Here is a 26,098-nt window from a genome sequence, read left to right on the forward strand (position 1 = left end):
AGGTGTGTCACGAACTGCGACAGTCATCGAAAAGGCCCAGGCGCTGATTTTGGAGGACCCGGGACAATCGCTGCGGAAATTGGCGTCATTACTGAATGTCAGCGAGCGAACACTGCGTCAGATGGCAGAGGAGGACCTAATATTGGCCGTTTAGTCCAAAACTGGCTCTCAGATAACGTTGACATGTTCTGGTCAAAGGAGTTCTGGCCCACAAATAACCCGGGTTTGAGCCCCCTCGACTACTATGTTTGGAGCGTAGTCGAAAGACGAAGCTCCTAATGTCGCTTCTCTACACACCGCTATCGAAGGAGCATTCGCTAATAAAGAACAGTGCTGTTTTAATGAGTGCGTGCGATCGCTTCAGGACAAGACTGGAGACGGTCATTGTGACTGAAGGGGGTTACATCGAGTAATGTTACTCTTGAAAGATACCACTACTTACATGTAAAAGGATTTTCATTTGTATTTTATTTTAATAAATTTGCTTTTAAAAAAGTTTCATTTGCCCGTATTTAAGCGCCGCACTCTGTAGCATGACTAAAGATAAATTAAGACGACTTTGTTATTGGCAGATGTTGGTTGTGGTTTATGGGGCTTAGAGAAGTGCACTCAGACCTGATGTATCGGACGAAGTCGACGAGGAGGCAGTACTGATATGCATAAGAGAGCTAGAGAGAGAGAGAGAGAGAGAGAGAGAGAGAGAAGGATGATGCATGAACATGGGACATAGAGCCAATAAGATCTGATGAGAAAGTTAGATGTTTGAACGGTAGGACCGGACTCACCACTGATAATGACACAAATTCGTTCTACTGCTGTCGAGTGACGATGAGCACTGATTGTTCAACTAACTATGAGACCAAAGTCAGTTTTAAAACAAGAAAATTATCGGCATTGTATAGTATTATCAAGATACGAAGTTCAAATATCCACCTGACAATTGTGGCCCACTAGAGAACTCCATGGTTTCATTAATTCACTTAACCTCGATGGCAGAATATTTGCTTTGAATAGTTAACGCCTATTCGAAATAAATATACAAATGTCAATTCCTCGTCGTAATCCTTGTCCTATGGAGTCATTAATCTCTTTCTAATGGTCTCGCTCACGACATGACACTAATAGCTGACTCCGCCCTCCCTTCTCTACTAATCGATCAAAAGTAAATATTATATTAAAATTGGAAACTGTCTAAAAATGGTCGTGAAAAGTTCCAAAAATGAGGTGTAGGGCTGAGACCCAAACCGTATCGCTATGCTTACGTGATAGCAGAGATGACAATGGATAATTCCGTTTACCCCTAAACATTTATGAATGTTACAGCTCACTATTTGTCTTCCCAAGAGCTAATGATTGTTATTAGATAAGGTTCATCAATCCGCCGAGGAAAAAATATAGGCTGCCTATTTAATTATCTCAACAGACTGCGACAGTTACAAGAATTAATCGTAACAGAAAAATACTTGCATTCTCTGCATTATATCACGTACCTGGAAGGTTATTTCGATAGCTACAACCAGTTACGAAATGTTAGTGTGGCTCATGTTTCGTAACGGCAACAAATGGAACGTATTAGAGAGAGAGACAATATTAGGAGCATTAAAGTCAGTTACAAAACGACTAAAATAATTAAAAGTCAACATATCCATAACAAAGTAGCACAAATTATCAAAACATACAACCAGCTGCTAAGTGAATCTTTGGATTCTTTTTTTGAGTCATCAGTCTTTTGACTGGTTTGATGTAGCCCGCTACGAATTCCTCTGCTGTGCCAACCTTTTCATCTCATAGTAACACTCGCAACCTACCTTCTCAATGATGTGTTGGATGTATCCCAGTCTCTGTCGTACTCTACAGTTTTTACACTCTACAGATAAGGAAATAGCCAGGGAGTTTCAAGTGACGTAGAGTACTTTTGGTAAAGTGAATAGGAAATGAGGATGAGTTTTGATTTATGGCAGTGAGACTTGGAATTTCGAAGCGAAAACCATTCAAAATCTGATAGTTACTCAGCAAGCAATAGAGAGATACGTATTGCGAATTACTTGGACAGGCAGCAAAAGAAACAAGAGTATGACGAATTGACTGGAGTGGAAGATATAGTTATGACAGTAATGAAAGTGAAGTAGAGGTGGTAGCGGCATGTGGCCATATGAATGTTTAGTAAATGGATCAACGAAGTTGTTTGCTGGATTTCAAAAGATTAGAAAAGGTGAATGAAGGCAACGCCACTTACTACATCAGGAATATATAAAGATTAGAAAAGGTGTAAAGGGAGATGAGTAATTGACATGAAACTACACGGAGCATCGAAATGGATGCATAGAGATACAGGCCTTGTTGCATGGAGAAGTCTGAGGGAAGAACTTTTAAATAATTTTTATGGCAGCTTTGATGGTGAGAATGTGGAGACGATGTTTATTTAGCTTTCAAATGAAAGTTGACAATAAACAGGGACGCATCACTGCTGTACGTGGACGCCAAATTATTAAAGTAAAGCAGCGGCGTCCTGCATGCGTTTTCTGACAACTCTTCGTTTGCAGTTTGGAAGTTTACAGGCTAATTTCCTAAATATTTTGTCCAGATATGATTGGTGGTGGACTTGATTTCAACCTATAACCAAAGGCACCATGTGCTGACTCAAAACGAATGACAGAAACGAGTATTCTGGTGAGCGACGATAGGACAGGTGAATATGGGAGATGACATACGTACTAAGTGACGGAAAGTGTGGCGTAGGTAATAATGACATAGGAAGTACACATAAAACCTATAAACCGTAGCTATTTTCGAAGCTTTTCGGATCAAAAACACGTGATAAATCAACTGCATAAGGGTATTTTAAAGAGATGGACAGTGTAGGAAGAGAATAAAGTAAAAATTTGCCCACATATGGGCCATTGGCCAAAACGTGTCCGGAGATTAATTCTAGATTGAAAAGATTTCATGCAGAATGGTCGCACACTCGAAAGCATAGACATATTTTGTACTCATGATTCCGTCGACTATTGAATCGGGCCTCCATTTCTTCCTATCGTATGGTGGTCTGCCTTCTCTATGCAACTACTACGCCCAACACCTTCTATAAACTGTTTCATATGTCATTATAATTGTGCTTTCCAACAATTATCCCTTCATCTGCAACTTCCAGTGGCAAATTAACTGCTCTTGGATACCACTGTGGACCTCTCATTAAACTATTCCATTTTCTGGTAACGGTTTTTCATGCACTTTTTCCCTTATTATTCTTCCCTTATTATCCTTTCCTTGCTTGTGTACATAAAGACGAATGAAATTCTTCTACTGTCGTGATGAAGCGCTCTTAGTAGAATGGAGCCATGATACGCACTTACCTCTAACTACAGGTATTGTGGTTGCAGTCCACAGGTCGTGGAGAACTTTTACTTCACATACGCTGTCAATAGTTTGCGAACAATCGAGTGAGTGTGGTCGACTATGAAAAAAACGTAAGTCTTATGTTTAAAACGTTTGTGAAGGGGTAAGATGGAGATAAATGACAAACACACTGTATTACCATACGAGCGGAAGTCCGTCACTTAAAAACCGAGATGGCTGTTAGTCTCATATAACCACTTGGGCATCATGCTGACTGTGGATGAAAGGTGCTCTTATAATGTTCAGAATAAATTAAGTAAAGCAAAGGTTATAATTAAGCGGCTACGTCCAGTATTATGGAATGCTAATACCTTCACAGTTACAAAGAGGCAACCGTGCAATAGTTTTAAGGAAAGAACTGCGCAATTCAGGGTGGAAGTGTGGGCTTCACACAATGGAAACGATATCCAGGAGAAAATGGTACAAAGCAATAGCAACAATACTGTAATGAATGAAGACATCAAGTGAATGATTGAAATAGATTCAACGTTGGTATAATGGATTGAAAGGAAACAACTACAATGATACTGCCTTATGAGATGTATGAATCGTAACAAAACACCTCAGGAAGGTGGAGATGGGGGCATTCAGGAAGGGGATAAAGAGACATAGGAACGACTGGAATGTTAACACTTCAAAGACTAAGCAAGAAAAACACATGACAAAAGATAGATGTTTAGTTAAAGGAGCATGAAAATCGTATTTCGATAGACGGCCATCGAAATAGAGGAATGTATGTGGAACACAATTCCCCTATTGTAGAATAGGTGATTCCTTCACTTGAGAAAAGTATTTCATAAAAAGTAAAAGATTGACGTTGCTACAGCATTGTTCTTGTTATGACAACTTCTGAAACCGGCTCGGTGGAGCGTTTCCAAAACCATCAGAGAAAGTATGAAACGCAGATCAAGCACAGACAAAGAAATCGTGTCATGTAGCCGCAAAGCTGTTTTTAAGACCGTTGGACATACGATCGTATGATTAGTGTGGCATCAGTTGATCGATGAAGCAGAGCAATATAACATCTCAGAAGTGTGAACAGAAAATTTGTAGTAGTGAATGACAAAAATTTAAAAGAAGATAGAAAAAGACGGACCTTAGTGACTACTGCTTTGGTTTTCTCCACGATGGCAAATAAATGTTTGACATTCGAAGCTGTAATGAATTAAATCTTATTATTGCGCGTTTAATATTATGAGAATTACTTGGCAATATGATCATTTTTATAGTAACATCGGCATGTTCGAGGATATTTTCCATACCTGGAGACTGTTGTTATTGTGGTCTTCAGTCCAGAGACTGGTCTGATGCAGCTCTCCATGCTACTCTATGCTGTGCAAGCTTCTTCATCTCCCAGTACCTACTGCAACCTACATCCTTCTGAATCTGTTTAGTATATTCATCTTTTGGTCTCCCTCTACGATTTTTACCCTCCACGCTGCCCTCCAATACTAAATTAGAGATCCCTTGATGCCTCAGAATATGTCCTACCACGCGATCACTTCTTCTAGTCAAGTTGTGCCACAAATTCCTCTTCTCCCCAATTCTATTCAATACCTCCTCATTAGTTATGTGATTGTGCCACAAATTTCTCTTCTCCCCAATTCTATTCAATACCTTTTCATTAGTTATGTGATCTACCCATCTAATCTTTAGCATTCTTCTGTAGCATCACATTTAGAAAGCTTCTATTCTCTTCTTGTCTAAACTATTTATCGTCCACGTTTCACTTCCATATATGGCTACACTCCACACAAATACTTTCAGAAACGACTTCCTGACACTTAAATATATACTCGATGTTAACAAATCTCTCTTCTTCAGAAACGCTGTCCTTGCCATTGCCAGTGTACATTTTATATACTCTCTACTTTAACCATCATCAGTTATTTTGCTCCCCAAATAGCAAAACTCCTTTACTACTTTAAGCGTCTCCTTTCTTAATCTAATTCCCGCAGCATCACTCGATTTAATTCGACTACATTCCATTATCCTCGTTTTGCTTTTGTTGATGTTCATCTTATATCCTCCATTCCGTTCAGCTGCTCTTCCGGGTCCTTTACTGCTTGCTCAATATACAGATTGAATAACATCGGGGATAGGCTACAACCCTGTCTCACTCCCTTCCCAACCACTGCTTCCCTTTCATGTCCCTCGACTCTTATAACTGCCATCTGGTTTCTGTACAAATTGTAAATAGCCTTTCGCTCCCTGTATTTTACCCCTGCCACCTTTAGAATTTGAAAGTGAGTATTCCAGTCAATATTGTCAAAAGCTTTCTCTAAGTCTACAAATGTTATAAATGTAGGTTTGCCTTTCCTTAATCTATCTTCTAAGATAAGTCGTAGGGTCAGTATTGCCTCACGTGTTCAAACATTTCTATGGAATCCAAACTGATCTTCCCCGAGGTCAGCTTCTACCAGTTTTTCCATTCGTCTGTAAAGAATTGGTGTTAGTATTTTGCAGCCGTGGCTTATTAAACTGGTAGTTCGGCAATTTTCACATATGTCAACACCTGCTTTCTTTGGAATTGGAATTATCATATTATTCTTGAAGTCTGAGGGTATTTCGCCTGTCTCATACATCTTGCTCACTAGGTGGTAGAGTTTTGTTAGGCCCGACTCTCCCAAGGCTGTCAGTATTCTAATGGAATGTTGTCTACTCCCGGGGCCTTGTTTCGACTTACGTCTTTCAGTGCTCTGTCAAACTCTTCATTCAATATCCAATATCCCATTTCATCTTCATCTAGATTCTCTTCCTTTTCTATAATATTGTCCTCAAGAACATCGCTCTTGTATAGACCCTCTATATAGTCCTTCCACCTTTCTGCTTTCCCTTCTTTGCTTATAACTGGGTATCCATCTGAGCTCTTGATATTCATGCAAGACTATCGCAAAGAAACGTTGCGAAATCTGTAAACAGAAAGATATAAACAACCAGATTACGAATAAAAAATATTGTACACACTAGCTCTTAACAGTGCTGTTTAATCAATTATAAAGCACTCAAATATAAAGGAAACTATAGAGTTATTAAGAAAAGCTTCTACGGAAGTAAGAGGAGCTTTTGAAGCGATGACTAAACTGGAAGAATACGTGTCCAACGGAGTCCAATCATTAGACACTATACTGATGTGACAAAAGTCATGGGGTAGCGTTACACAAACATTCAGATGGCGGTAGTGGATCTTACTCGAGGTATAAAAGGGTAGTGTATTGGCGAAGCTGTCAGTTGTACTCTGGTGATTCACTTAAAAATGTTTATGACTTTATTATGACCACACGACGCGAATAACAGATTTCGAATGCGCAATGATAGGTGGAGATAGACGCAAAGGACATCCATTTTCGGCGACCGTTAGGGAATTCAATATTCCGACGACCGCAGTGTCAGGAGTGCACCCAGTATACCAAACCTAAGGCACTACCCCACACCACGGAAAACGCAGTGACCGATAGCCTTCGGTTAACAACCAAGAGCAGCGGCTTTTGCGAAGAGTTTTCAGTGCTAACAGACAAGCCACACTGTATGAAATGAACGCAGAAATCACTTTGGGAGATACAACGAATGTATCTGTTAGGACAGTGCGGCGAAATTTGGAGTTAATGGGCTGTGGCAGGGCAGCAGACGACCGACGCGAGTGCGTTTGCTAAAAGCACGACGTTGCTTGCAGTGCCTCTCCTGGGTTCGTGACAATATCGGTTGAACCCTAGACGTCTGTAAAACCGTGACCTGGTCAAAATGAGTCCCGATTTCAGTTAATAAGAGTTGATGGTAGCATCTGAGTGTGGTAAAGATCCCATGAAGCCATGGAATCAATTTGTCAACAAATCACTGTGCAAAATGGCTTTGAGCACTATGGGACTTAACTGCTGAGGTCATCAGTCCCGTATAACTTAGAACTACTTAAACCTAACTAACCTAAGGACATCACACACATCCATGCCCGAGGCAGGATTCGAACCTGCGACCGTAGCGGTAGCGCGGTTCCAAACTGAAGCGCCTAGAACCGCTCGGCCACTGAAAATCACTGTGCAATCTGGTGGTGGTTCCGTAATGGTGTTGGCAGAGTTTACATGGAATGAACTGGGTCCTCTTGTCCAACTGAACCGATCGTTGATTGGAAATGGAAATGTTCAGTTACTTGGTGACCATTTTCAACCGTTCATGGACTTCATATTCCTTAACATCAATGGAATTTTTGTAGATGACATTGCACCCTGTCACTGAGTAACAGTTGTTCGCGAATGGTCTGAAGAACGTTCTGAACATATTCAAATAAATGATTTGGTCACACTGATCGCTCTCGGTGAATCCAAATGAACATTTATGGAAGTTAATTGAGAGGTCGATTCGTGAACAAAATTCTGCACCGGAAATACTTTCGCGATTATGAACGGCTGCAGAGGCTGCATGGCACAATACTTCTGCAGGACACTTCCAACGGCTTGTTGATTCCATGCCACGGCGAGTTGCTGCACTACGCTGGGCAAAAGGAGGTCCCCCCCCCCCCCCCCCCCAAAAAAAAGTATGTTTGTACAGAAGGAGGTATCCCATGACTTTTACATCTAAGTGTAGAAGACACTGTATGAAACTGTATAATTTTCGTCATCGCTGACGGTAGCGTTAAAAATTATAACTCGTACTTCCTTAAAATGAAAGCTTTCATTTCTCAAGATAATCGAAGCTGTGAGACTATTGTTAATAAATCACCTGGAGAAGTAAGCGATAATTTATCATTCCACTGTTTCAAATGCTCGAGAGACCATGATAGGCGGCTTTTGTATAAAGCAGTTCACCTATCTGAAGGAAGAAATACAATGCCTGCGAAAGCGTAACGCTGAGCCGACTAACGAAAGTGAAAGTGAGTAGTGTACAGTGATTAGTAAACCGATTAATTTCATTTTGTGACATAATTAACAGGAACACAATTCAGAACCCCTCCTTGAAAAAAAAAGGGTATCTTCGGAATTCATATTTCGGTGTTGGCAAAATTTTATCCATCCCTCCAGCTAGTAATAAATTTGTACATAAATTTAAGAAAAACGCAACGAACAAGAAATCCATTCGTCTCTATCCCCCAAAGGAGGCAACGAAAGTCAGGCATAGAATTCTGTTACTCATAAGGAAATGTGAAACGTAGCATACCAAACTCCACGAGTGAAGAAATTTATTTGAAAAAAAATGACAGAAAGAAACTGCAAAATTTCATAGCAGGAAAACTCCCATTGCGAATAGGAATCTGAGTTTCTCTCTGAAATGGTATTAAAGATTAAAAAAGGCTGCCAGCTAAAAATTTTAAGGGCACTTTGCTTAATTTTCACTTCCAGAAGCCATGTGGCTAATAAGCAGCATGTAAACTTGGGATTTCTGCTGTTTGCCCAGAATATCTGATGAAATGAGAGGAGTTAAGTCCCTGTGGGAGGTACGTTTCAAGTTTCACAAGATAAATTGCGGCATTTGCCGCATCAGAGATTTCGTTGTGTCTGCACATGAAAGTAAAAAATGTTCAAATGTGTGTGAAATCTTATGGACCTTAGCTGCTAAGGACATCAGTTCCTATGCTTACACACCGCTTAACCTAAATTATCCTAAGGACAAACACGAACATCCATGTCCGAGGGAAGACTCGAACCTCCGCCGGGACCAGCCGCAAAGTCCATGACTGCAGCGCCTGAGACCGCTCGGCTAATCACGTGATTAGAAATCGCGCGGTTGCACATGAAAGACATTTTGCTAAAATTTTGTGAACCCAGGTAGTGAATATTATGGGAATAATACACGCAGACGGGCCATTATGACTACAGTTGTTCAGAATAGATCAAATAATTAGTACAGATAATCATCAACATTACATTTTACGATTTTTATTTTATCAAGTGAAATATGTTTTGGGTGAAACACTAAGTTTTGGCTACTGACGGTACAAATTAACTTGCGTAAACAGGAATGAAATAGTACATCTGCCATCATTAATAATGCAATCCACAAATATAGCGAAGAAAATTTCAGTGTTACCCCGGTTGGTTGGCTACATTGCGTATGTGTCTGGAGCATCAAGAGTAATATCGATATTACCTCCAACAATGTCAGCTGTAACCTTAAGAACTGTAAAAAATGTTTGAATGAGGGTTGGGCGATAAATGACACAACAGGATACAAATATATGAATCTCATTTTTAAAGCAAAACAAACCAGAAAAAATAACTCTCGAAACACAAAACTAATTGTGAGAAAAGTATTCTTGTCACATAAAAACCATCTGTCCTTCACCTTTCGTAAATGAAGGAAAAACTGAAATAATAAATGTAAAAAAAGAAATTATGTGCCAAAATTGATGAACCTTAAGCCGTGGGCACACGGACCGTGCATTCGAACGTCAACGTCGCCAAATTCAACGTGCTGCTGAACGCTCAGAAATGATGCGACTTGTGCATACGGTACTTGTTCGTAACGTGGTATATGCGAAGGCAGCGCGCTCCAGAGGGTGTTGGCTGTATCTGGCCACACATGACACAGCTTACGAAACGGACGGGTGTGATGCTTCTACTTTAACTCTATTAAAATGCACATTTGGTCCCTTGTCCGTATGCTAGGCAAGTTGTTCTTTCTGTAGAATACATAAGCAAAAACTTCAAGGTCCATGGACATGTTATTAAGGCATAACGAAAGTACCGTGTCGAGTAAATAAGTACAGCGGCTTATAAGAGTTCCACTACAAATATTGCGATACAAATTTACAATAGTTCTCCACATAACATAAAAATTATTTCAGCCTTCTCACTTTTTAGTAATATCCTAAGGTCATTCCGAGTTCATCACCATTCCTATTCAGCGGCGGAATCTGTACAACATATGAAATACGAAACTTGAAACAAGAAAGTGTTGAATATCTTACGGCAAGCATGCAAGCAGCTTAAGTCAATCGGACAAACTCACTACTCACGAGGGAACCTCTCCATCGCATCGCCTCAGATGCAGTGGTAAAATGACCCAGTTGATGTCCCGTCAGAACCCGTACACAGATCAAGCACGAAAACAGGAAGAAGGTGTATTGAACCGCGAAAAAAGAGGAAAAATAGAAACAATAAACGATCAAAGGTGAAGACGTGCAACATCTAGCAGAAGTCGAGAATCACGGCGTCGTGGTGTGTGGTCACGGTGTTGGACTGCAGCACGCGAGATCTGTGTTCATATCCCCTTCGTCTCCCTTGTTTCTCGCACAAAATTATGGGCTTTCCGCCAAGTCGACGTATCTGTTCTCTTTCTGTAGTCTTGGAAATTTTCGTACTATACATTGGTTACAGAATATGGGTCATGTTCAAAATGGTTCAAATGGCTCTGAGCACTATGGGACTTAACATCTGAGGTCATCAGTCCCCTAGAACATAGAACTACTTAAACCTAACTAACTTAAGGACATCACACACATCCATGCCCGAGGTAGGATTCGAACCTGCAACCGTAGCGGTCGCGCAGTTCCAGACTGAAGCGCCTAGAACCGCTCGGCCACATGAGTCAAGTGGTAAGAATATATTACCGTCACAAGTAAATGTGATGAATGGTGGGAGCAGACGAAATGCCACATACACCTCTCACAGAAATTAAAACAACAAATAAACAGGTGTGAACTATGTTACAACAAAGGAATTCAAAAGTCAAAATTTCCACAACGGAACGCACGAATCATAACATGTGGCACTTGTGCGGAACAAGTAGGAGGTACGTACGTCTGGAGGTCCCTTCCTTACACCTCACTGTTACAAACATCTTTTACACTGCGATACAGACAAAAATCTGAATACAATGAACTGACACGTCAGTGAACTGACGGACAGGTCATGATTTTGTGGAAAAAATGGTGCACAAGAGAGATCTGAACACGGATCTTCCCTTTCGTATTCGAATACCGTGACATGACCACGACTCCTTGACTATTCCATTTCGCTGGATGTTACATATCTTGAGCTTGGACCGTCCGCTGTCTTACACAGTTCAGTACACCTAGTTGCTGTTCTTATTGTTGATTTATGTTCAGTTTTTGACGTGCTATCCACTGCGCCATCTTACCGCTAAATCTGACGGGGTGGATCGTCTGGGGTGCGAGGGGGAGTTTCCCTTGTCAGAACGAGCGCACTTACGCTTACATAACATCGAATATTATAGAATATACTTTTATTAAACTAATAAGAAAGTATCAGGTTCTATTGGCAAACACAAGGGCTACTGAAAATATTTTTGGATCCAGTGAGACACGAACCAGCAACACATCAGCCGACACCTTATATAGCTACGATTCTACCGACTGCGGTATACGGGGCATGATCCTCATTTGACGTTACTTGGCGTCTTGCCAACTCCTGACAGCTTTAATTGTGGATATGTTATTAACTGACGTTTAATTATAACAAATTGTACCAAGAACAATGACTTTCTGATGGATCGTCAATGTGTCGTTGCCTGAAACGGCTTGCTTTCATAATAATCAAGTTGCAATAATACATTAATCACCAATACGACGTTTCCCCTCATCTTATTAGAACAAATCCTACTGTCAACGACGGGTTTTCAAGAGATCCTCAATTTGTTGATGGTTAGAAGCGGCATATCACACACATCTAAAAAAAGTTTTGCATCACCACGGCTCCCAGAACTCTTGAAGATAGACATTGATTGTGGGTAATGTATAACAGACACTGTCCCTTTGACTGTTCAGAACTGTCACCAAACCCGCCCAAAGATGTAAACAGCCATGCACGAACAGCGCCTATTAGACGGAGGGGATCCGACAGTCATTCCACGAGGAAGGAGGTATATGGCTCGTGTTGTCTGTAACTCAACCACGCCTAGACGGTCAATAACACGGTTGCATCGCGTCCACAGTACTACTTTGTGCCACGAATGGCTCTCAACAAGGGAAGTGTCCAGGTGTCTGAGAGTGAACCAAAGCGATGTTGTTCCGATATGGAGGAGATACAGAGAGACAGCAACTGTCGATCAGATGCCTCGCTCAGGCCGCCCAAGGGCTACTACTGCAGTGGATGACCGCTACCTACGGATTATGGCTCGGAGGAACCCTGACAGCAGCGCCACCAGTTGAATAATACTTTTCGTGCAGCCACAGGACGTATTGTTACGACTCAAACTGTGCGCAGTAGGTTGCATGATGCGCAGCTTCACTCCCGACGCTTATCGCGAAGTCCATCTTTGAAACCACGACACCATGCAGCGCGGTACAGATGGGCCCAAAGAAATGCCGAATAGACCGCTCAGGATTGGAATCACGTTGTTCATCGATGAGTGTCGCATATGCCTTCAACCAGATAATTGTCGGAGACGTGTTTGGAGGCAACCCCGTCAGGCTGAACGCCTTAGACACACAGTCCAGTGCCACGCGGGATTAGCCGAGCGGTCTGGGCGCTGCAGTCATGGACTGCACGGCTGGTCCCGGCGGAAGTTCGAGTCTTCCCTTGGGCAAGGGTGTGTGTATTTGTCCTTAGGATAATTTAGGTTCAGTAGTGTGTAAGTTTAGGCACTGATGACCTTAGCAGTTAAGTCCCATAAGATTTCACACACATTTGAACAACACTGGCCAGCGATTGCAGCAAGCTGGAGGTTCCTTGTTGTTTTGTAGTGGCATTATGTGGGGCCGACGTATGCCGCTGGTGGTCATGGAAGGTGAGGCATTCGCCTTTATGGACGACAATTCGCGCCCCCATCGTGCATACCTTGTGAATGACTTCCTTCAGGGGAGAGACATCGCTCGACTATAGTGGCCAGCATGTTCTACAGACATAGACCCTATCGAACATGCCTGGGATGCATTGAGAAGGGCTGTTTGTGGATGACGTGACTCACCAACCACTCTGAGGGATCTACACCGATTCGCCCTTGAGGAGTGGGACCATCTGGACCAACAGTGCCTTGATGAACTTATGGCTAGTATGCCACGTAGAATACGGGCATGCATCAATGCAAGAGGACTTGCTACTGGGTATTAGAGGGACCGGTGTGTACAGCAATCTGGACCACCACCCTTGATGGTCTCGCTGTATGGTGGTAAAATTTGCAATGTGTGATTTTCATGAGCAATAAAAAGGGCGGAAATGATGTTTATGTTGATCTCTATTCCAATTTTCTGCACTGCTTCCGGAGCTCTCGAAACCGAGATGATGCAAAACTTTCTTGATGTGTGTATATATAATGAATGCCAATTGGCGTGTGACTCTGTACTAAAGAGAAACGGCGGGCATGTGACGTGCCCAGCGTTCTGCCATTTCATTGGGCAACGCTGAGACCGACGTTTAGAATATCTGTCACGCTAGATATCCTTCTGCACGTTCGGAAAGAATCCGCAATGTGCTTTTTCTGCGCTATGACGTCAGAAAATCGGGACGATCAATGCTCAACTTTCGAATACACGGTCTGTGTGCTGACGACTTTAATAAGCTACTGAATTCATGACGCAGCATAAATAAAACGTGATAAATCGTTCCAGACTACAACGTCGGTCAGAACTCGGAACGTGTTTCAGTTGCGCAAAACGAGGAGTTCAGTTTGGCAAAGCAAAGATAACTACGAAGATCCGCGTAGTAATTGTGTTCTGTTCTCCTTTCAAAACTGCCTTAGCCCAACTGATTGTTGTACTGGTTGCTGAGGGTTTCAGGATCGGAGACTGACCTTGCCATCCACCAGATGGACGGACGGCTAATGCAGATATTCGTGTGTAGTCTGAGTCCCACGTGGTAGAGGGTTGCAACTACAGGAGGTCATAACTTAAGCATCACGCGTGTAAAGTGCATCTGCCAGTGCCGGCACAGTTGTACGTGGAATTTCAAGCAGGTCTGTGCGTCCTACAGAGAATATACGAGTACACGCTAGGAAATAACACGGCTGCTGTAACTATTTAAGTAACTCAGAGACTCATATGCGAAGGAAGTGACCCTTCAATAGCTATTTGCAGGTGTCCTGCAGTGAAGAGCGCACATATCGCCTATATGAACCCTTTCATATATAGAATTCGATGTATCACGCTGATAGTGGCTACAATTGGAGCGCACCTTGACTATGTGTGTAAAAAGAGCCAATAGTATTTCCCGTGTTTTGCAATAATTAACTGGCGATGACCGAACGTTGTCGATGCCGAACCTGTGATTACAGATTGTTACCATACTCGATAAATAATAGAACGGCAAATGTTTACCAATTCCGCCACTTCTTTTTTTGGCCTAGCCCTAGAGTGAAACTGGCCATCCATCGCAATTCGTCGTCCGTATGATGCGAAGATATAATTCCTTCGTGTTGAGTTCCCTAGTTGAGGGCGGGGGGATTCGGGGGAGGGGGAGGGGAAAGCAAGAGAGGGGAGGAAGAGGTTTGTGTAAAGTGTGACTGGTTTGATGCGGCTCACCACGATTGGATCTCGTGCGCCAATATTTTTATCTCACTTGTCAGCGTACCACACGTTCACAGCACCAATTACCGTTCTATTTCCAAATACACAGATGTGCGCTGTGAAGTGCTGACACAAACGGAATGAGTGCCACCATTTTTCGTTCAGAGTTAATCTGCGTTTTTACTTTAATCTTTGCAATTTATAAACCAGTGCATATATCTTCGCAACGCTCCTTAATAATTTCGTTATTTTACTGTTCCTAATCAGAGTTCACTTGTAGGCTGGGATTGCGAGCACTGGGCGAAAACGAAATAAAAACGAAGTCACTCCGGCACAAGTCGATTGTGTAAGAAATCAATAAGGTACTGCCTTTTAAGATGTAAATTTGGAGGGGTGAGTGATTGATGACGATGAGAGAGGACAATTTCCTTGTAATACTTCAGACGCTGTCTCGGTAAAAGCAGCGACTTCAGAGAGTACCCGGTTATGTTTACAAGTATATATTTTAAATATGCAGCTACGGATATTGTATGTTTTATTGGTAAATATCTGCGTTCTGTTTCTCTGAAACATCGGCATAAGAAGTGGGACATACGATTTGTTAGGCAATGCAGCTCTCCTGCGGGATATATCTTCGGATGCTTCACAATGCCTTACCCTTTAGTTCCTTTTAGCCGTAAGTACCTACGAATGAATCTCAATTAAGTAATTTTAAGTATAAAACTTCACCTTATTATTTATTACATTTTTATCTGTGTAGCCATTAAAATGAGTAAATGTATCGGGTTCAGAGAAGCTTGTACGGTAATGCCTCTATCTACGTTAATATGTTGTACATCAGTCTGTCAACGCCAACGGTGTTTACCAGTGAACTGTACGTGTGTGACCTCAATGTCTGGCTTATGTCTATGTCGGTGTGTGTTCATGCAGGCTGCGTGCATGTGTGTGGTGTCCGCTTCTTGTGCAGCTTTGCTTCTGTGCTGTGCTGTGTGTGTGAGTGTGTGTGTGTGTGTGTGTGTGTGTGTGTGTGTGTGTGTGTGTTTTGCATCCGTACAGCCACCGCTTTATATGGGCGACAATGGTTTGCGCTTATGTTGTTTTGCTAGTTGTGTGTTGTAATATCAACGGAGTACTTTCTCAACACGCCATCTGTGTAGTGTTAGAAAAATTCCTTTCAAAATGCACTCTTTCTTCCACAGAACAGAAATAGGATTAACACGTCTTACAAAACATTTAAATATATCTGCCCATATTTCAATAGATGAATCACATTTCGATAAAAAGAACCTTACGTAATTTCGTGGAAATCTGTGGGAACTAAAAACAAAGAAAAATGAAAGAAATTTTAGTGCTTCATAGCATAATGTAAATCTCATTCGTAACTGCAACCTGTAAGCCACATATGATATGACCTTGACACTAGTAAGTCAACTTCTAAAACGCCGTAAAACAACGAGTAGAATTATAAAACGTTTATATTTATAAAAACAGAAAGTAAAATCCTAATATTAAAAATTAATCTAAATTTATGCCACTTAAATTGAGGAGACATTTGTGTTCATTGTGTGACGAATGCTGCTGCATGTTAAGCTGTCGGTGTGTGTCGCACTTTGGTATTCTGTTTTGTAACTTCGCAAGGGTCGTAGCATTTTCTGTTTGGATAACTTGACCTACCAAAGAAAAGTAGATATATGAAGGGCTTTCCCGATCTTTCTACGTAACAGCAACAATGTACCCCGAATATGTAAGTGACAACAATGTACGATTAATTCTCAGATATGTCTATTACTATTTTAAAAACATACACTCTCGGAAAAAATTCGTGAGACGTCAGCGACTGAACTGAATCCCATTCCATGCAGTTAAACAATATATTGACTAATGTAATACAGAAGTATAGGTCTCTTCAAGCAGCGATTTCTTCCAAAGAAGCTCTAAATATACGAGAATCATGATTTGTGTTACCCGATGATGAGGTCCTCTACCTTAAAAAAACTGTTTTGTAGCACTGGTACAAGAAAAGACTAATACAAGTTCCCACAAAACAAAAATGAGAACTGCCACAAACACTATCGCAGATGAGTGTCACGCGCGAACGTCTGTAAATTGCAGGAATGCCAGGCTATCACAAGGGGTGCACTAGATTGTGTTTACCACTGTATGACAGAATATGAGAGCTTATATTTCATCGATAAGTTAAAACAAACATGGCTACATAAAATTGATGTAAGAGCACTTTGGCATTTGAATAAGTTTTGTAAAAAACAAGAATTCGTATAAATGACGCTTATTTTTGCAGAAGTTTCCACAATAAGTAATTAGAAACAATCACTTGAGATTATCATTGATCATATAGTACTTTCGACGCATTTCTGAATTGTAATATTAAAAACAAATTACATAAGCAATCTAGAGAGACTATTTACAATGATTCACGTGTTTAGCAACATGGTTTCACCTAAGAGCGTTGAACTAACAGCTTACAAAGATAATGCTATGAGCATTTATTGTACTCTGCCTTCAATTAGACCTCTAGTGCGTAGCACAACATTTATACATGACTGAGTTTGTTAACTGCATTACTTCAACGAGACGAAAACTGCAAAGTGATTGTGTTCAGTAACACTGTTGTGTGCATATCATTTACTGCCACTGCAAAACAGATGTTTGCACTAAATTTTAACTGTAGCTGATGATATATGTTCCCAAAGATATTTTATACAATTATCTACATTAATGTGCTGTTCAAACCATAGTAGATAACACACAGTACACGCAACCACTAACTTAGTACTCGGGACAACTGTGTATTCGTTATGACTTTATACGCTTCGGACACGTCTTTAAAAAATAAAATATTGAAGTGTTAATGTTTACGACGTACAGTTTGTTTTCGCAGTCTTTCTTAGACCTTAAACTCTCGGTTTAGTTACTAGGCAAGTTTGTTTAGGATTCCGATACCAGTGAGAAACCGGAAAAAAGGGAACTTAAGCGTTCCGAACTTTAACTTTGGAGATAGATCGCTAGATCAGTTAGGCCGGGATAACGAGGCGAATGTGGCGTAGTTGGTTTGAGAGACCCAGCATGCATGTAAAGATTCAGGCAAAATCAGTGAACCTATATTAGGGTGATTTCCCTAAATCGCTCCAGGCAAATGCCGGGATGGTTCCTTTGAAAGGACACGGCCGACTACCTTCCCCGTCCTTCCATAATTCGATGAGACCGATGACCTCGCTGTTTGGTCTCTTCCCCCAAACAACCCAACCCAACCCCCCTATATTAGGACGGTCGGGCGGCAATTTTAATTCTCCTACCGAATACATGTTTGGCGCCTTAACCCCTGTGGCACTTAGCTGAGTTCAGGAACAGCGCCTCTGTACCACGTAAGTGTCATTGCAAACAGGAAACGATCTTTTGCGTTTACTGCGGAGGAGTACAGCTCGAATATCCGTCTAGCCATCCTCATTCAGCTGTTCTGTGAACAGGGGAATACGAGGTCATTGAAATTTCTTCCACCGTGAACAGTCTGTGGATTTGTTATGTTCCTATTTGATCAAGTTGCACGCAATATACCTGGTAATCGGAAATTCCCGTTACAGACTTGTAGGGCTTGTAGATGGGAGTAGGTACATCGTATTTTGAATAGGAACCCATGTCCGGAAACGTCACCCAACTAGACTACAGAGCGTCAGAGTTATAGGCGCGGGCGTCTGTAAATGTACGTATACACTGGGTGATTCCGTGATGATGTCACAGTCTTTCTAGGATGATGGAGAACGATAAACGTATTCATTTGAAGTAAGGATCCCTGAACCGAAAACGAAAGTGTCGAAAACCGTTTTGATACCTCTGACAGTTGAATACATGTACCGATTCTTGTGTCGCGAAGACTGTAGGGCTGGTAACTTTCAGAGGTGGTAGTATGGACAAAAACAAGAAAAAATTTCCAATAAACGTGGGCTCTAAAGTGCGTACCTTAACAGCTATGAACACTTGCTCAGTAGAGGAGATGTGTTTCACGTTAATCAAGTTGAAGGAATGGTCACAGCTCCTGAGGTATGCATTTTAGAGCCCACGTTTATTGGACATTTTTTCTCGTTTTTGTCCATACTACCAACACTGAAAGTTACCAGCCCTACAGTCTTCGCAACACAAGAACCGGTACATGTATTCAACTGTCAGAGGTATCAGAACGGTTTTCATTTATGACTTTCGTCTCTTTCGTTTACGGTACAGGGATCCTTACTTCAAATCAATACATTTATCGTTCGCCATCATCCTAGAAAGACTGTAATATCATTACGGAATCACCCTGTGTATACGTACATTTACAGACGCCCGCGCCTATAACTGTGACGCTCTGTAGTCTCGTTGGGTGACGTTTCCGGACATGGGTTCCTATTGAAAATACGATGTACCCACTCCCATCTACAAGCCCTACAAGTCTGTAACGGGAATTTCAGACCACCCTGTACGTCGTTAAAGAAGTCTTCCATGGCCCTTTCCAATGTCACAGCAAAAAGTATATTGTGCAGTTTCATACAAAAACCAGTGTCTTAATTATACAGCCATAAACACTGAAATTATTTGCGTAAAACAGAAAATTCGCCATATTGTCCGATGGTCCGTTATAACTTAGTGAAAGCCGCGACTCCATGTACTTACACGCTCTGGATATGTTTTGAGTGGTGTGTCTTAGCCATCTTACCATGTACAATTGTACATTGATGTGCAAAACTTAAGGATGAAAGCAACTTTGGCATGATGCGTCACTTTCAAGCAACACAGCTTGATGAAACTTGGATCGTCCATAGAAAGAACTGCTACAGTATTAGAGAGAAGGTAAAAAAACACGCAATGAGACGAACAAGAAAGACAAATTTATTCAAAGACAACAATTACAACGAAGTCACCATGTTTCATGATGGTCCCCTAGACATTATATGATTCTTAATAGACTGACTGATCACCTCGGACAGCCATGCTTGCTGTGAAACAATGATGTATTTATGGTAAGGTGTTTTAGTGGTTAAATTCCTCCACCAGTGCGGTAACAGCTGTGGGATGGTCGTTGTGCTTCCACGTGATGCAATACGTTTCCCCGACGAATCCCACACGTGCCTGATGGGGTTTAAGCTGGGGGAATTGGCACCCCAATCCATTCGCCGACATCCTTTCCTTTCAAGAGCTGCTCCACCTGCGCTGTTCGATGCGGTAGCCCCATTGTCATCCATAAGAATGAAGTCAGGGCCGAATGCACCAACTGAAAAGACGCAAGAGGGAAGGAGTACCGCCTTCAAAGAATTAGAGGTCAGTACCTCTACGCAATATTATGCCTTCGCCGACCGGAGTGGCCGTGCGGTTCTAGGCGCTACAGTCTGGAGCCGAGCGACCGCTACGGTCGCAGGTTCGAATCCTGCCTCGGGCATGGATGTGTGTGATGTCCTTAGGTTAGTTAGGTTTAATTAGTTTTAAGTTCTAGGCGACTGATGACCTCAGAAGTTAAGTCGCATAGTGCTCATAGCCATTTGAATCATTATGCCTTCCCACACCAAAACACCCGGACTACAAAAACAATCATGTTTGAGAGTGATGGACGAACGATCAGATGGTGAGAGGAGAGATCTACATCGACATCTACATATATACTCCGCTAGCCACCAAGCGGTGGGTGGAGGAGGGCACAATTCGTGCCAAAGTCATATTCCCCCTCTGTTCCACTCGCGGATCGCGCTAGGGAAAAACGACTGCCTGAACGCCTCAGTACGAGCCCTTATGTCCCTTATCTTTGAATGGAGATCATTGCGTGATTTGAAAGTTGGTGGTAATAATGTGGTGTCACCGCTAGACACCACACTTGCTAGATGGTAGCCTTTAAATCGGCCGCGGTCCGTTAGTATACGTCGGACCCGCGTGTCGCCACTATCAGTGATTGCAGACCGAGCGCCGCCACACGGCAGGTCTAGAGAGACTTCCTAGCACTCGCCCCAGTGGTACAACCGACTTTGCTAGCGATGGTTCACTGACAAAATACGCTCTCATTTGCCGAGACTATAGTTAGCATAGCCTTCAGCTACGTCATTTGCTACGACCTAGCAAGGCGCCATTACCAGTTACTATTGATGCTGTAAAACATGTACCGTCAAGAGCGACGTTCACCATTTATGGATTAAAGTTAAGTATTCCACCAGCTACGTCAGTTTTTTCTACAGTCTAATTTCCTTGTCCTGTTCCAGACCTCACGCCAGCCTGCATGAGCTAAAACGCGTGCCTTTCGGCTTCCTCTCAAAACCGGTATTGGCTCTCCTGCCAAACCACAACAAATAATATATGCTATGCATCCTCGGTGAAGATCGGATTTTGGAATTTAGTGAGCAGCTCCTTCTGTTTAGCGCGCCGTCTATCTGTAAGAGTGTCCCACTTCAAACTTTCTACTCTCGCGATGGCTAAATGTACCAGTCACGAATCTTGCCGCTCTTCTTTGGACCTTCTCAATCTCTTGAATCAGACCCAACTGGTAAGAGTCCCACACAGACGAACAATTATCCAAGACCGGACGAACTAACGTATTGTAAGCTATTTCCTTTGTTGAAGGACTGCATCGCTTCAAGATTTTACCAATAAACCGCAATCCACAGTTCGACTTACCCGTTACTTGTGTAATCTGATCATTCCATTTGAGATCATTTCGAATAGTCGTACCCAGATACTTGACGGACGTTACCGCTTCCAGAGAATGGGCATTTATTTTGTACTCTTACATTAATGGGGAGTTTCGCCTTGTTATACGCAGTAGGTTACACTTACTAGTATCGAGAGAAAACTGCCAGTCATTACACCACACATTTATTTTCTGCAAATCATCGTTGATTTGTTCACAACTTTCGTGTGATACTACTTTCCTGTAGACTACAGCATCATCGGCAAACAGTCTAAGGCCGCTGTTAATACCATCAACCAGATCGTTTATGTAAATCGTAAAAAGCAGAGGACCTATTACGCTGCCCTGGGTCACACCTGAAGTTACCCGTGTTTCTGCTGGAGTCACCCCGTTCAGGACGACATACTGCTTCCTATCTATTAGAAAACTTTCTATCCAACTGCATATGTCATCGGATAGACCGTAAGCGCGCACTTTTTGTAGCAAGCGACAGTGCGGAACTGAGTCGAACGCCTTTCGAAAGTCAAGAAATATGGCATCAACGTGGGAGCCGGTATCTAGAACCTGTTGTATATCATGAACAAAGAGGGCCAGCTGTGTCTCGCATGACCGCTGTTTCCTAAAAACGTACTGGTTTCTGCAGATGAGCTTCTCAGAGTCTAGAAAGGTCATTATATCTGAACACAAAGTATGTTCCATGATTCTACAACAAATCGATGTCAGTGAAACTCGCCGGTAATTATGTGCATCCGATTTTCTTACCTTTTTTATAGATTGCTATGACCTGGGCCTTCTTCCAATCCCGCGGAACTTCCCACTGTTTCAATTATCTCTGATAGATGATGGATAAGAATGGTGCTATATTTGTAGCATAGTCAATATAAAATCTTACGGGGATACCGTCTGGGCCATATGCCTTTCTGGCGTCTAAGGATCTTAACTGTTTTACAGTCCCAGATACACTAAATACCACGTCAGCCATCGTTTCGTTTGTTCGATAATTGAAAGGGGGAATGGTACTGCAGTCCTCTACCGTAAACGAGTTTTTGAAAGCTAGGTTTAGAATTTCGGCCTTTTGTTTATCATCATCAGTTACATTACCCGTAGTGTCAGCAAGATGGCGTAACGCGCTCAGTAATGTCGTGGAACATTGCGTATTTCTCGCTGTTACTTTCTGTACGATACCGTTGCAATTCTTTCTATGCATGGTCCAAGTTTCATCGAACTATGTTGCTTGATAGTGGCATATCATGCGAAAGTTACTTTCGTCCTTAAGTTTTGCAGACTAGTGTATAAACACGTCTGTTTTTCTCCCACCAGTGTGTTTCTCAGACTACGTTGTATATATTACTGACAGATTTGCGAATGTTTTACAAATGCGCCAACGTAGCAGGTACCGACAATTTGTCTTCGTTGGGAGACTGTCCGGTAGCGTGGCGTTTAACCAACAGAACACTAAATGGATCACAGGCGTACTAACAGCTCTGAAATCTTCGCAATAGATAATAGTACGAGAGATGTATGGAAAGTATACTCCATCAGGCTACAAAAAAATTTGGAATACGTAAAGAAAATTTGTCTTAAAATTTAATGTGGGATGCACGGCGTGTGTTGAAAAATGTGCCATTTTAAATTAAGCAAAAACTCTTCCTTCGCCGGGAAGGATGTGGTTAAACATTGTCATATCGAAACGACATCAATAACATCTTTTAGCGTCCCAGAGAACGATACTCATTAACTTTGTCTGACAGTGTTTTGCAAGCTTCTCTTGGTGTGTCAGGGAAGCAGTATAACTCCATATCACTGACAGCCATTTTGTCTCCAGGTCAGCGTAGGAAACCTACGGCTCGTTACCGAAGGCGAATCTGCTCGGCTGGTCTTCTCCTTCCGGATGCAAAGGAAAATGAAAGTCCAGACAAGCAGTAACCCGTTGTGTTTTGCGGTTCACAGACAGAGGTTCTGGAACCCGTCGATCACTGTACACGTTGATGTCTCATTGTTTGGTTCTGATCTCCTGAAAAACTCTCCATGAACCTTGCATAAAGCTAACTGAGAGCTGAGATGTCGAGAGAAGTCCATTTCGAAAATTATGTCACAATTTTTTTGCTCTACTTCGTTGCTGAAAGCAGACGAACGACCACTTAAGTTATCATGAGTGAAATTCGTCCTTACAATTTTTAAAGGACACCATTGTGGCACAACTATTTTCCTGGCCACTTCAGGTCTGTACACAGGCAAAAATTCACTATTCATGTCACAAAGTTTGACATGTTTTGCCTTTAACAGCTGTATCATATAACGGCTATCACAACTGGCAGTATTTTCGATTGCAGCCCTCGTTTTGATTTGCTACTATACGCGAACCAGGGTCAATATGGCTATCGTGGTTCTAAGCACACTGACATATTCCACAATGTAGTGCCGTCTGAAAACAAATACTATTTCCCGATAGCACAAGGAGGAAGCAATTGAAATTTTTCGATATACTGAAACAGAAAACAAGATCCCGACATGAAGTGTTTATATCATCCTAATTTTATTTTTTGCAATTCCTGTAGATAACTACACTGCTGGCTATTAAATCTACTGCAAGAGGAAGAACTGAAAATAATGAAATTTTACGAGCTATGCGTGTACAATAGGCAGAAAAACACTCCTTCCGCACAGGCCATGAAGGCCCAAAGGTACCGATCGGCCGCCGTGTCATCCTCAAACCACAGGCGTCACTGGATGCGGATATGGAGCGGCATGTGGTCAGCACACCGCTCTCCCGGCCGTATGTCAGTGTCCGAGACCGTAGCTGCTACTTCTCAGTCATTTAGCTCCTTAGTTTGTCTCACAAGGGCTGAGTACACACCGTTTGCCAACAGCGCTCGGCAGACCGGATGATCACCCATCCAAGTGCTAGCCCAGCCCGACAGCGCTTAACTTCGGTTATCTGACGGGTACCGGTGTTACCACTGTGGCAAGGCCATTGGCTAATAAGCAGAAAGACTGCATGATAAAGTTTGTAGGCGATTTGGGGGTCTCCAGAGTTTGAAGTTTAATACATAGAGCTGTCACGTTTAGCAACATCCGTTGCTCTAATTCGGCTGTGCATCTAGTGGAAGTGAGCTTGGAATACTGATATGATTACGCCATTCCGTGCTGCTTCAAATGCATACCACAGTAATTGGTCGTAGAGGCTGTCGAATGGTGGTATACCAGCTTCGCGGCAATCCGTGGCTAGATTCTTTCGATGGGTGGGAGATCTGGAGAATGTGCTGCTGTATCAACAGTCCAACACCCCTCTGTGTCGCGGTGGGTGACGACAGCAACGTGGTCTTGCGTTATCTCGTTGAAAGATAACGTCACAGAGGTGATCGCGTGGCACCCCATGCCAGCACTGCATGTGCTGTGCCCGTATGACGATGGCGAAAGCCATCTGGCAATGTTCATACTCGTCAGAGGTTCCACACATGGGTATGTCCACCACACAGAACAGGGATTAGTCTGAAAAGATGGCGAGGTTCCACCTCTGTACCCTGTGCTGTTGACGGCGCGCCTAGCACTGCCGGCAAGTGGAGGGAACCCGCCACGCTGACAGTCCATGGTGCTACGTACCTTGCCGCACTACCTTGCTGCATAGATGCTCAGTTTTTGACTGAAGCCAGGTGCCGTGCGTGTGCGATCCTGCACAGTAGAGAGGACAAAATTTATGTATTCTCGGATGCTTGCCAAGTGGGAATGTTTCGATCCTGCATGCAAGTGGGTATTAACCCTTTTGAAACTACCGATTTCGTATGCGCATGACAGTCGCTGCTATCCGACCAACGAGAGCAGCAATATCGCGGAGTGATAAACAGCAGTCCTGATATGCCATGCTCCCCTCTGTCAGAACATGACACATAGTGGTAGACGTTTCTCTTCCTTAGCTCTGTTCACATGAGGGATATGTGACATGCGTTTTCGAATCGCGCGTTTAGACATGCAACAACTAACTTACAACCCATGACATGCGCGCGTGTTAACGCAGCGTTTACGCAAAAAGTCTCTAGATGCAGACAAAAGCGCGTTGACGCACAGTTAGAAAGACGAATATCGCATGTGTGCTGCTCATCTAACAGCGCGTTTCCGACATGACCAGAGGTGTTTTGTGTGTGTTCGTTGCTTTTTTATTTGTTGGACTTTGTGAAACATGAGTGAAGCGAAGGCGAGGACATTGACACGGAGCTATTAATTGACAAAGTAAAACAGAGGTCAGTAAGTTGGAATATAGTTAGCAAATTTAGCCAGAACGTTATCCGCCGCTGAAGTTGGTCGTCCATTGTCGGTAGCATTTATACTTGAAAGATTTCCTTCGAAGATATCTTGGTGTTTAAATCCATGTCATTCCAACATAGTTGAGAAGTACTTTAATTGCATTTACATCGTGTTCGACACATTGGACACTGATGTAGGTTTCTCTACACCAAAACTACACTCAACGCACCTACGTGCTAAAATTCGCCCGTAGTTAAATAATAATTCGTTTACAACTGGCTAATTTACGCCATAGAGTGTCATTAAATTTTCTTTCAGCCCAAATACTTCTTCAGCTACTTTCCAATGAGGAAGAGGCATTCGTGGTTATCTGTTAAAGATTTTTTTTTCGATATGTCCTAAGACTT

At 42.4% G+C, this 26,098-nt stretch overlaps 1 protein-coding gene and 1 pseudogene across 1 annotated transcript in view; one reads left to right on the forward strand and one right to left on the reverse strand.

Moving 5' to 3' along the window:
• LOC126456044 (tolloid-like protein 1) overlaps positions 1-26,098 on the forward strand; it is a 1,300,043-nt gene that overhangs the window by 1,039,289 nt on the left and 234,656 nt on the right. The window lies entirely within an intron of this gene.
• Positions 24,311-24,428, reverse strand: LOC126459100 (5S ribosomal RNA; annotated as a pseudogene).

This window comes from Schistocerca serialis, chromosome 2, assembly GCF_023864345.2.
Source record: "Schistocerca serialis cubense isolate TAMUIC-IGC-003099 chromosome 2, iqSchSeri2.2, whole genome shotgun sequence".
Lineage (NCBI taxonomy): Eukaryota > Metazoa > Arthropoda > Insecta > Orthoptera > Acrididae > Schistocerca > Schistocerca serialis.